At 45.3% G+C, this 11,734-nt stretch overlaps 1 long non-coding RNA gene across 8 annotated transcripts in view; it reads right to left on the bottom strand.

Annotated features, from left to right (window-relative positions):
* The window catches only part of LOC133056470 (uncharacterized), a 91,243-nt gene that overhangs the window by 42,222 nt on the left and 37,287 nt on the right, over positions 1 to 11,734 (bottom strand). The window contains exon 6 of one of the 8 annotated variants that reach the window (XR_009692821.1): positions 4,566 to 4,802. The exons of the other annotated variants lie outside the window; for them this stretch is intronic. This is a non-coding gene — a long non-coding RNA (uncharacterized LOC133056470). The remainder of the gene's footprint in view (positions 1 to 4,565; positions 4,803 to 11,734) is intronic. 8 annotated transcript variants of the gene reach the window in all.

Below are 11,734 nucleotides of genomic sequence, written 5' to 3' on the forward strand. Positions count from 1 at the left end.
ATTCCATGAAATAATTCCACTTATCGCTGTGAACTGTAACCCGCCTTTCGGCTGGGGGCTGGTGTAGGGCTTGGGGAATGTGTGGGAAAAGAAACTGGTCCAGTTGCCATTATCAAAAGGCCCACATCTCAAGTGGGGGATGGTGGTGAGTGCCTGAGACCGTGGTGGGTGATGTTGTGGGTGCTGAGGTAGGTGACGTGATAGGCACTGCTGGGGGTGGGGACCTGGGGGCTCAGAATGGGGGACTGGTTCCAGAAGAGGCAGTTGGGCCAGACCTGCAGGATGCCAACAGGCAAGGCAGCTTCAGAGGCAGCAGAAGCAGAGGCAGCAGCCCCGGGGGGCAGCCCAGTGTTTCTGGGTGCAGAGCACAGACAGTGGGAGGTGCTGGGTCATGTGAGGCCTTGGAGGCCTTGGTTAGGAGTCTGCTATTAGTCCTAATCGTGACAAATGTGAGTTTAGGTAGTGGTGTGACACGTACTGACTTGAGTTTTCGCTTGTTTGGGGTTTTTTTGGTTGCACCACGCAACATTCAGAATCTTACTTACCCAGCCAGGGATCAAACCCCCTGCATTGGGAGCACAGGATCTTAACCTCTGGACTGTCAGGGTATGAATATGAAATTTTATACGATATGAATTTTGAAAAGATCCTTCTGCTCTCCAAAGTTCACCAGGATGAAGAAGGATTAGAGCTGGTTTCTCAATGCTGCATAGGACTCCCAAAAGAACCACTTTCAAAATTAAAATGAAAAAAGAAAGGGACTTTCCTGGTGGCCTAGTGGTTAAGAATCTGCCTGCCAATGCAGGGGACAGGGTTCAATCCCTAGTCTGAGAAGATCCCACATGGCACAGTGCAACTAAGCCTGTGTGCTATGACTACCGAGCCTGAGGCTCTGGAGCCCCTGAGCCACAACTACTGAAGCCCCCAAGCCTGTGCTTCACAACAGGGAAGCCTGTGCACTGCAACTAGAGAGTAGTCCCTGCTTGCTGCAACTAGAGAAAGCCTGTGTACAGCAGTGAGGACCCAGTGGAAAAATAAATAAATAAAATAAAAAATGTTTAAATTAGATTTAACATAAAATGGAAAAAAGACAAGGATAGGCAGGGGGATGGGGGCAGGGCCTTAACAAGATATGAGTAAAAAATCTAAAGAATAAAGGAAATTTAACCTGGTCCTTGGTCTTCCCTCATAGCTCAGCTGGTAAAGAATCCGCCTGCAATGCAGGAGACCCAGGTTTGATTCCTGGGTCAGGAAGATCCCCTGGAGAAGGAAATGGCAACCCACTCCAGTATTCTTGCCTGGAGAATCCCCATGGACACAGGAGTCTGATGGGCTTGAGTCTATAGGGTCGCAAGAGTCGGACAGGACTGAGGGACTGCACCACCACCAGCCTGGTCCTTTCCCCAGCCCCCTCCCACCTGGCAGTGAACAGGCAGACAAACGAGGTAACGCATGTGGTGCTACAGCAGGACTGTGGCCTCTGGAGTGGGAGTCGGCGTGTGGTCCGTGAGTGTGTGCTTGGATGTGAGCGAGCTTGGCGTGGTGATGAGCATGCCTGGCCAGTTTTATCTGCGGCACAGTTAACAGCTTGCCACTGTCCCGACGTGGCCGGGCCTGCCTTCTTATTAGTGTGTCTTGGGAAAGGGAACAAAGTGTGATTATAACATATACTAATTATTTTCTTCTCACAGATGTCCCAGAGGTGCTCGACATCTGGGTCAGTATTTACACTTTCCTCCGTGGTGCCACGCGGCTACAGCCCTATCCCCTCCATCCACCTCGCCAACGTGTGTGAGCGTCACAGCAGAAAGACAGGGGAGTCCCAGACTTCAGAAGCCTGGGGTCCAGACCTGTGGCCATCTACTGGACAAGTACTCTGGGGGCACCATTCTCCCGGGAGAGATAGCTGAATGGTTTCTGTAGCCGTCCAGTGGTTAAGACTCTACACTTCAATGTAGGGGGTGCAGGTTAGATCCCTGGTTGGGAAACTAAGATCATATTTTTAAAAAAAAAAAAGATGGCCTACTAGAGAAATGATTTCAGGGAATTCTCTGTCTTTCCAGCATTAGATTACCTGGTAGTGGTAAAGAGCTATTTGTCACAGATAAACAGAGACAGACATTAAAGCATTAAGGACACATATTAGTAATATGCTATCACAGTATCAATAGCATAAAGGAAGTCAACCCTGAATGATTATTGAAAGGACTGATGTTGAAGCTGAAACTCCAGTACTTTGGCCACCTGATGCAAAGAGCTGACTCATTGGAAAAGACCCTGATGCTCGGAAAGATTGAAGGCGGGAGGAGAAGGGGACGACAGAGGATGAGGTCGCTGCATGGCATCACTGACTCAGGGGACATGAGTTTGAGCAAACTCTAATTGACTAAACAACAACAACAATTGGAGTAGGAACAAGGGCCTGGCATGAACTCACTTCAACTTCCATTTGTCCGGGGGGGCATTTTAAGAGGAGAATGAGAGAGCAGGCGGGGGCAATGGCGAGGTTTACACAGGGAAACTCCTGCTAAATCTACAGGAAGTGGGCAGGAGGAGGGCACTGGTCCACATGAAGCTTATGTGGATTTGCTAACTGGCCCTTAAGGAAATTAGGCTCCTAGCCTCCTGGAGACTGGGAAACGGGGCCATATCTTGAGGCATTGGCTGGAACAAACAGTAACTTCTGGCAGCCTTGAATTTTCTCAGAGCACATTTGCTGGGCTTGGGCCAACCTAGGGCTGTGGCCTTGAGCTACTAGAAACAATGTTAGTGTTTGTTTAGGTTTTCTGATGTGCCGCTGCTAGGGGTGGACTAAATGGTGCTGGGTCTGCAGTTCTTATAGGCCGACGTTGAAGCCCAGTCAGGAAGACAGCTTACAGAATTCCCTGGTGGTCCAGCAGTTGGGACTTGGCGCTTTCACTGCGGAGGCCTGGGTTTGATCCCTGGTCAGCAGAACTATTCACAAGCTCCTGCAAGCCACGCGGCACCGCAAAAAGCAAAGCAAGCTGACAGAAGCCTGTACAGAGATCAGTCAAGGAGAGGCTCTTTGTCAGCTTTGCCTCTGGATTCAAACAGCCCTGGGTTTCGATCCTGCCTCTGTAACAGATGGGCTGGGAAGAGATTTTTCATCTCATGGGGTTGGTTTTCTCATTTGGAAAAATGGAGAGAGAATTCCCTCCCAGGGCTGTTTGAAGATTAAATGAGTTGACTCACAGTACATGCCAGTGTCTTATGTGGCTGGAGTCTGGAAGGGACTAAAGAGGAGGCTGTGTTCAAGCTGGGATGTGGGCCTGCGGGGGCCCCACCAGGCCGGGCACAGCTGGACCAGCCACGGCTGCAGCTCTCACAGGCGGATATGCAGGCAGTGAACCCGCAGATCTGGTTACAGTGCCGTGTGACTCAGCAGGTCTGCCTGCTTGCTTATTTGGTGACCCCATCTGGGAAAGCAGGGCAAGGAGAATGGCAGGATTCCCCTCACTTCATCACCTAGATGGAGTTATAGCTGCTAGATGTCTAGTACCTACCAGGTGCCAAGAACTGCACATGTATTAATTTGAACCCTAACAATAACTGGCAGGTACATTTTTTATGCCCATTTAGGAGGTGAGCAGACTGGGGTTCAAAGAGGTTACACAGCTTGCCTAAGATCACATAGTCCGTCAGTGAATTCAAACCTAATCTCTGAGACTGCAGAGCTCTTTCTCCTCGGAGGCGTGGGTTTTCACCATCCTTGAGGGTCTTCCTGAGAGGTGCTGGCTGCCTCACTGGAAAAGGAGAAGGAGGAAAAAGAAGCCCCACCCAGCCAAGGAGACATCCTGCCATGAAGAAAATGTATGAGGCTGTTTCTGAAGCCGGGGAATCTTGGGGGGTACCTCCTCACTGCCTTAGGGGGCAGCCTGTGGGGGGGCATCTGGGGCATCTGCACCAAGAGCCAGGCTGCAGGTGGGGTGTGGTATGCTGGCAGCCTGTCCTCTGTGTGTGTGTGTGTGTCTGTGTGCAAGTAAGGAAGGCAGCCTGTGCACAGTCTGGACCACATTTTCTCCTCTTGGTTCTGAGAGAGAATGTCTTCCGATTTAAATGTTGCTTTGAAGGACTTGCCTGGTGGAAGACTCTGTGTTTCCAATGCACGGGGTCCCGGTTTGATTCCTGGTCAGGAAACTAGATCCCACATGCTGCAACTAAGAGGAGTTTGCATGCTGCAATTTAAAAAAGATACTGTGTGTCACAACTAAGCCCTGGTGCAGCCCAATAAATAATAAATAAATATTTTAAAAAATATTGCTTTGAATGAAATCCCACCAATGTTTTGCAAAACAAAACAAAACATAACACACCTTCCATTTGATAGTGTCAGTGTCCCAGCACTGGAAGTAAATATTCAAATATCTAAAATCTCACCATTTTAGATGGATGCCTCAGTTACCACTGTTTTTAGAGAACAAGGGGAACTAGATTCTTTTTAACCTGAAAACACGCTCTTGGGCCCTAACAATGAAACATGTTGGAATATTTCAAAGCTAAGACTTGGCGTATCTTCTTAGAGGAACAGAAGGACTGTTTCTTACCCCAACTGGGTGCTTCTCCCAGTGACCTCAGCAGGGCGGGAGGACGACATTTATTCATGTCAAAGTGTTCACACCTCTCCCCTCTGAGGCACCTGAAAAGAAGTCACATTTTGCTTGCTTAGCTCTTCCCCTGGCTTCATTCCTCTTCCCTCTCTGGATATTTCGCTTTTGCCAGTTCCCTTCCTGACAGTAAGTCCACAGACAAAGAGCGCTGGAGAACAAGGAACAAAGTTAGACCTAGAGAAAAAAAAGAGATTAAAAAAAAAAAATCAAAGGGACTTCCCTGGTGGTCCAATGGCTAAGACTCCACACTCCAAAAGCAGGGGGCCTGGGTTTGATCCTGGTCAGGGAACTAGATCCCACATGCTGAAGCTAACACACGGTGCAGCCAAACAAATAAGTAAAATAAATGTTTTTTTAAAAATCAGAATAAAGACTTACATAAAAGCACAGAAAACAGATTGAAAGAAAAGATGGAAGAAAGAATGAGCCAATACAGATCCTCAGGGAGAATACAGATCCTCAGGGAGAAGTCTAGGTTGAGAGCTAAACTCTATTTAGTGCTTTGGACAGACTGAGACAAATGGAGGCACAGATATATTAGGGTTTCAGCACAAGCACTTCATCTTGGTCTATGGTGTTTGGTGGACCTTGAACAGAAAATTGTGTGAAAGAAGCTAAAGGAGGTTAGTGTGGTTCCAGAAGACTTCCCCAGAAGACGAGGATCTGAGCTGAATCTTGGAAGGTAAGATTTCCTTAAGCAGAGAGGGTAGGATTAGCCTGAGGAAGTTGGGCCCCCAAAACTAGGGGACTAGGGGGCAGAAAGCTGCTGGTGGGTATGGTGAACACCACTGATGGACTAACCAGAATAAATGCCTCTGTGAACTAATGTGTGTGCTAAACTGATACACACAGCCATGCACACTGCTGGGGACCCAAGCATGTCGCCCACAGGCCATCTCAACATAAATGAATGTCTGTATGTTAATGCAGTTTCTCCTTCCCATCCCCACAACCAAATTTACTGTTTTGTATTGTTTTTTCTGGCTTCCACTTCTTAATGAACAACAGAAGGTAGAAATCTCAGCACCATTTTCCACTCCTTCCTCATCCTTATCTCTACCTAGTGAGTGACCTGTCATTTCTACTTCCATGCTCTCCTTCCTAACCATCCTTATTGCTTCTTTTTTAAAAAATATTTATTTTAATTATTTATTTGGCTGCACCCAGTCTTAGTTGTGGCATGTGGGATCTTTAGTTGCAGCATAGGAACTCTTAGTTGAAGCAGGAGGGATCTAGTCACCTGACTGGGTATCAAACCCAGGCCCTCTTCATTGGAAGCATGAAGTCTTTGCCACTGGACCACCAGGGAAGTTCCCCATACCCATTGCTTTTAACCAGGGCTTCATCGTCTTCCATGGCAGCGCTCTGCTTCCACCCTATCTCTTCTTTACAACTGATTTTCCATACTATTGCTAGAGTGACCCATCCAAAACACATATGTAAACTCATTACTTCCAGACTTTAAAATCTTGGTTAAAAGAAAGGATGGTGTGAGAGATCAAGACTCACAAGAAAGCTACACTGGTCACAACGGCATCATCCTGGCATATGAACAGGCAGATCCATGAACAGAATACCGTTCAGAAATACTCAGCTAACGAAGGGCATTTAATAAACAAAAAGAGGGCTTTTCACATGGGTGGGGAAAAGATTAATTATTGAATAAATGGGGTCAGGAGCTCTGAGTAACATCTAAAAAAAAAAAGAAAAAAAATGGATCTCTAAATCTTTCTTTGTATCAAAATTAATAAAAGAATCAAACTTTAGAATGTAAAATATGAGAAATTAAAGTACTAGAAAATAAAGAAATATTCAATAAGTGGTGTTGGGAAAGCTGGATAACCACCACATGCAGAATGAAACTAGACCCTTATCTTACACGACTCACAAAAATTGACTCAAATTAACTGGCATGAAACTTAAGCATGATACTTATGGGAGGACAAAAAACAAGAAAAAAGCTCTTTGACATTGGTTTTGGTCACAATTTTTTTTTGGATGTGACACCAGTCTACGGCCATTCCACCCTGAATATGCTTGATCTCGCCTGGATATGACACCAAAAGCACAAGCAACAAAAGCAAAAATTAATTAGTGGGTCTACATCAAACTAAGAAGCTTCTGCACAACAAAAGTAACAGCAAAATGCAAAGGTAACCTTTGGAAGGAGAAAGGTATTTGTGAATCATATGTCTGATAAAGAGTTAATATCCAAAATGTACAAAGAACATACAACTCAGTATCAGAAAAACAAATAAATTGACTAAAAAATGGGCAGAGGAACCAACAGACATCTTTCCAAAGAAGGCATACAAATGGCCAACAGGCCCATGAAAAGAGAGTTGCATCACTAATCATCAGAGAAATGCAAATCAAAACCACAATGAGAGGGAACTCCCTGGTGGTCCAATGACTAAGACTCCGGGCTCCCAATGCGGGGGGCTCGGGCTCGACCCCTGGTCATGGAACTAGATCCCACATGCTGCAACTAGGAGTTCACAAGCCACAACTAAAGATCCTGCAAGTGGCGACTAAGACCTGGCACAGCCAAATAAATAAATAAAATGAAAATAAATATTGAAGGAAAAAAACAAAACAGTGAGGTATCAACTCACACCTATGACAATGGCTATGAACAAAAAGTCAAAGATAACAAGGGCTGGTGAGAATGTGAAGAAAAGGGAACTCTTATATACCACTGGTAGGAATGTAAATTGGTACAGCTACTATGGAAAATATCCCATGGATGGAGAAGCCTGGCAGGCTACAGTCCATGGGGTCTCAAAGAGTCGGACATGACTGAGCAACTAGGCACACACATTATGGAAAAACAGTATGGAGGACTATCTTATGATTTTAGATATGGACTAGATATGGACTATCTATCCATCTGACTTCTGAACCCAAAGAAAATTCAAATAAACTAAAATAACCATCCCAAAGAGAATCTGCACTCTCGTGCTCATTTCAGCACCATTCAGCACTATTCCTAATAGCCAAAATACAGAAACAACCATCAACAGAAGTCCATCAACAGATGAATGGATAACTGTTCAACCGTGAGAAAAAAATCCTGTTATTTGCAACAACAAGGAGGAAACTTGGCGACTTTATGCTAACTGAGATAAGTCTGAGACAAAATGAAAAATAAAGTATGACCATAGTTGTATGTGGAATCTGCAAAAGGTAAACCCATAGAAACAGAGTAGGATGGTGGTTATGAGGGGCTGGGGATTGGGGGAAATGAGCAGATATTGGTTAATGGGTACAAACTTCCAGTTATAAGATGAATAAATCTTGAGATCTAATGTATAGCATGGAATTATAGTTAACGATACAGTATTATATACTTTAAAGTTGTTAAGAGAGTAGATCTTAAATGTTCTCACCACAAAAAAGAAATGAAAATTATATGATGTGATGGTTCATGTTGTTGTTCAGTAGCTCACGTCTGACTCTTTGTGACCCCATGGACTGCAGCACGCCAGGCCTCCTTGTCCATCACCAGCTCCCAGAGTTTACCCAAACTCATGTCCATTGAGTCGGTGATGCCATCCAACCATCTCATCCTCTGTCGTCCCCTTCTCCTCCTGCCCCTAATGCTTCCCAGCATCAGGGTCTTTTCCAATGAGTCAGCTCTTTGCATCAGGTGGACAAAGTATTGGAGTTTCAGCTTCAACATTAGTCCGTCTAATGAACGCTCAGGATTGATCACCTTTAGGATGGACTGGTTGGATCTCCTTGCAGTCCAAGGGACTCTCAAGAGTCTTCTCCAACACCACAGTTCAAAAGAATCAATTCTACAGTGCTCAGCTTTCTTTATAGTCCAACTCTCACATCCATACATGACTACTGGAAAAACCATAGCCTTGACCAGATGGACCTTTGTTGGTAAAGTAATATCTCTGCTTTTTAATATGCTGTCTAGGTTGGTCATAACTTTCCTGCCAAGGAGTAAGCGTCTTTTAATTTCATGGCTACAATCACCATCCTCAGTGATTTTGGAGCCCAGAAAAATAAAGTCTGCCACTGTTTCCACTATTTCCCCATCTATTTGCCATTAAGTGATGGGGCCGGATGCCGTGATCTTAGTTTTCTGAATGTTGAGCTTTAAGCCAACTTTTTCACTCTCCTCTTTCACTTTCATCAAGAGGCTGTTTAGTTCTTCTTCACTTTCTACCATAAGGGTGGTATCATCTGCCTATCTGAGGTTATTGATGTTTCTCCCTGCAATCTTGATTCCAGCTTGTGTTTCATCCAGCCCGGCGTTTCTCATGATACACTCTGCATATAAGTTAAATAAGCAGGGTGACAATATACAGCCTTGACGTACTCCTTTTCCTATTTGGAACCAGTCTATTGTTCCATGTCCATCCCTAACTGTTGCTTCCTGACCTACATACAGATTTCTCAAGAGGCAGGTCAGGTGGTCTGGTATTCCCATCTCTTTCAGAATTTTCCACAGTTTATCGTGATCCACACAATCAAAGGCTTTGGCATAGTCAATAAAGCAGAAATAGATGTTTTTCTGGAACTCTCTTGCTTTTTCGATGATCCAGCAGATGTTGGTAATTTGATCTCTGGTTGCCTTTTCTACAACCAGCTTGAACATATGGAAGTTCACGGTTCACATATTGTTGAAGCCTGGCTTGGAGAATTTTGAGCATTACTTGACTAGTGTGTGAGATGAGTGCAATTGTGTGGTAGTTTGAGCATTCTTTGGCATTTCCTTTCTTAGGGACTGGAATGAAAACTGACCTTTTCCAGCCCAGTGGCCACAGCTGAGTTTTCCAAATATGCTGGCATATTGAGTGCAGCACTTTCACAGCATCATCTTTTAGGATCTGAAGTGGCTCAGTTGGAATTCCATCACCTTCACTAGCTTTGTTCGTAGCGATGCTTCCTAGGGCCCACTTGACTTCACATTCCAGGATGTCTGGCTCTAGGTGAGTGATCCCACCATCGTGATTATCTGGGTCATGAAGATCTCTTTTGTACAGTTCTTCTGTGTATTCTTGCTGCCTCTTCTTAGTATCTTCTGCTTCTGTTAGGTCCATACCATTTCTGTCCTTTATTGAGCCCATCTTTGCATGAAATGTTCCCTCGGTATCTCTAATTTTCTTGAAGAGATCTCTAGTCTTTCCCATTCTATTGTTTTCCTCTATTTCTTTGCACTGATAACTGAGGAAGGCTTTCTTATCTCTCCTTGCTGTTCTTTGGAGCTCTGCATTCAAATGGGTCTATCTTTCCTTTTCTCCTTTGCTTTTCGCTTCTCTTCTTTTCACAGCTATTTGTAAGGCCTCCTCAGACAGCCATTTTGCTTTTTTGCATTTCTTTTTCTTGGGGATGGTCTTGATCCCTGTACAATGTCACAAACCTCCATCCATAGTTCATCAGGTACTCTGTCTATCAGATCTAGTCCCTTAAATCTATTTCTCACTTCCACTGTATAATGGTAAGGGATTTGATTTAGGTCATACCTGAATGGTCTAGTGGTTTTCCCTACTTTCTTCACTTTAAGTCTAAATTTGGCAATAAGGAGTTCACGATCTGAGCCACAGTCAGCTCCCGGTCTTGTTTTTGCTGACTGTATAGAGTTTCTCCATCTTTGGCTGCAAAGAATATAATCAATCTGATTTTGCAGTACTTGGGTGCAATCTCAAAGATGACAGAATGATCTCTGTTCATTTCCAAGGCAAATCATTCAATACCAAGGTAATCCAAGTCTATGTATGTCCTGACCAGTAATGCTGAAGAAGCTGAAGTTGAATAGTTCTATGAAGACCTGCAAGGCCTTTTAGAACTAACACCCAAAAAAGATGTCCTTTTCATTATAGGGAACTGAAATGCAAAAGTAGGAAGTCAAGAAACACCTGGAGTAACAGGCAAATTTGGCCTTGGGGTACAGAATGAAGCAGGGCAAAGGCTAATAAAGTTTTGCCAAGAGAATGAGCTGGTCACAGCAAACACCCACACAGATTAGCAAGTGAGAAAGCAAGCCGTCTTGGGGAAGGGGAACCTGGAAATGTAGGCTGGGTGCTGCATTCAGAGAAGAGAGGGAGACTCACTTTGTAGTTTATCTCTACAGCTGATCCCCAAACTTATTTCCCCTTCTTCCTGGGCACAGAACCTTGTTTCCTCCCCTTGAGGAGGACACAGCAACCCACTCCAGTGCTCTTGCCTGGTGAATCTCCATGGACAGAGGAGCCTGGTGGGCTACAGTCCATGGGGTCGCAAGGGTTCGGACAAGCCTGAGAAACTAAGCACATAGCCCAGCCTGTTTCCTAGCCTCCTTTATGTGGTGGAATGGCCACATGACTGACTTCTAGCCAATGAAACAGGCTTAACCCAGAAAAGCCTGTTTATTTTTTAGTTTTTATCTTTTAATGTTTATTTATTTGTTTGGCTGTGCTGTGTCTTAGTTGGGGCATGCAGGATTTTTGATCTTTGTTGCAGCATTCGGAATCTTTAGTTGCCACCCTGTGGGATCTAGTTCCCGGACTAGGATTCCTGGTTTCTATCCAGGCTCCCCAGGTTCAATTCCTGAGCAGGGAACTGAGATCCTTCTACAGAATCACTCACTGTGTCTCCTAGATGAATCCTTCCCTTCCAAACCCCTCACCACTGGCTCTAAGGCCCTTCCAGCTCTTGCCCTGCCCACTTTTCTCACCTCACCTCTCAACTCACTCCGCCTTGTTCCCTGGCCTCCAGTCTTTTCTGCAGCATAAGTCAGGTGGCCCCATCCGTACGGCCCTGTCCTTCTCCCCACTCCCCCGGCCACACTTCCTTAGTCCAACGACCTTTACAATTGAGGTCTCAGGGTCAATTCCTGACCACGGGCGCCCTCAGCCCCAAGTCCCTCTTCACCGTTCCTTCATTTCCTTCACATCCCTTCTCACTATCTGAAATGATCTCGTGTTTGGTTTAAGGTTGGTCTCTCCCACTAGAGCGGAGGTCCCCAACCTCTGGGCCACCGACTGGTACCTCCGGGCAGATCAGCAGGGGCATTAGACTGGAAATAAAATACACGATAAATGCAATGGGCTTGAATCATTCTGAAACCATCCGCCACCCGCTTCCACAAAACTGGTGCCTGGTGCCCAAAG

The sequence above is a fragment of the Dama dama genome, chromosome 5, assembly GCF_033118175.1.
Source record: "Dama dama isolate Ldn47 chromosome 5, ASM3311817v1, whole genome shotgun sequence".
Lineage (NCBI taxonomy): Eukaryota > Metazoa > Chordata > Mammalia > Artiodactyla > Cervidae > Dama > Dama dama.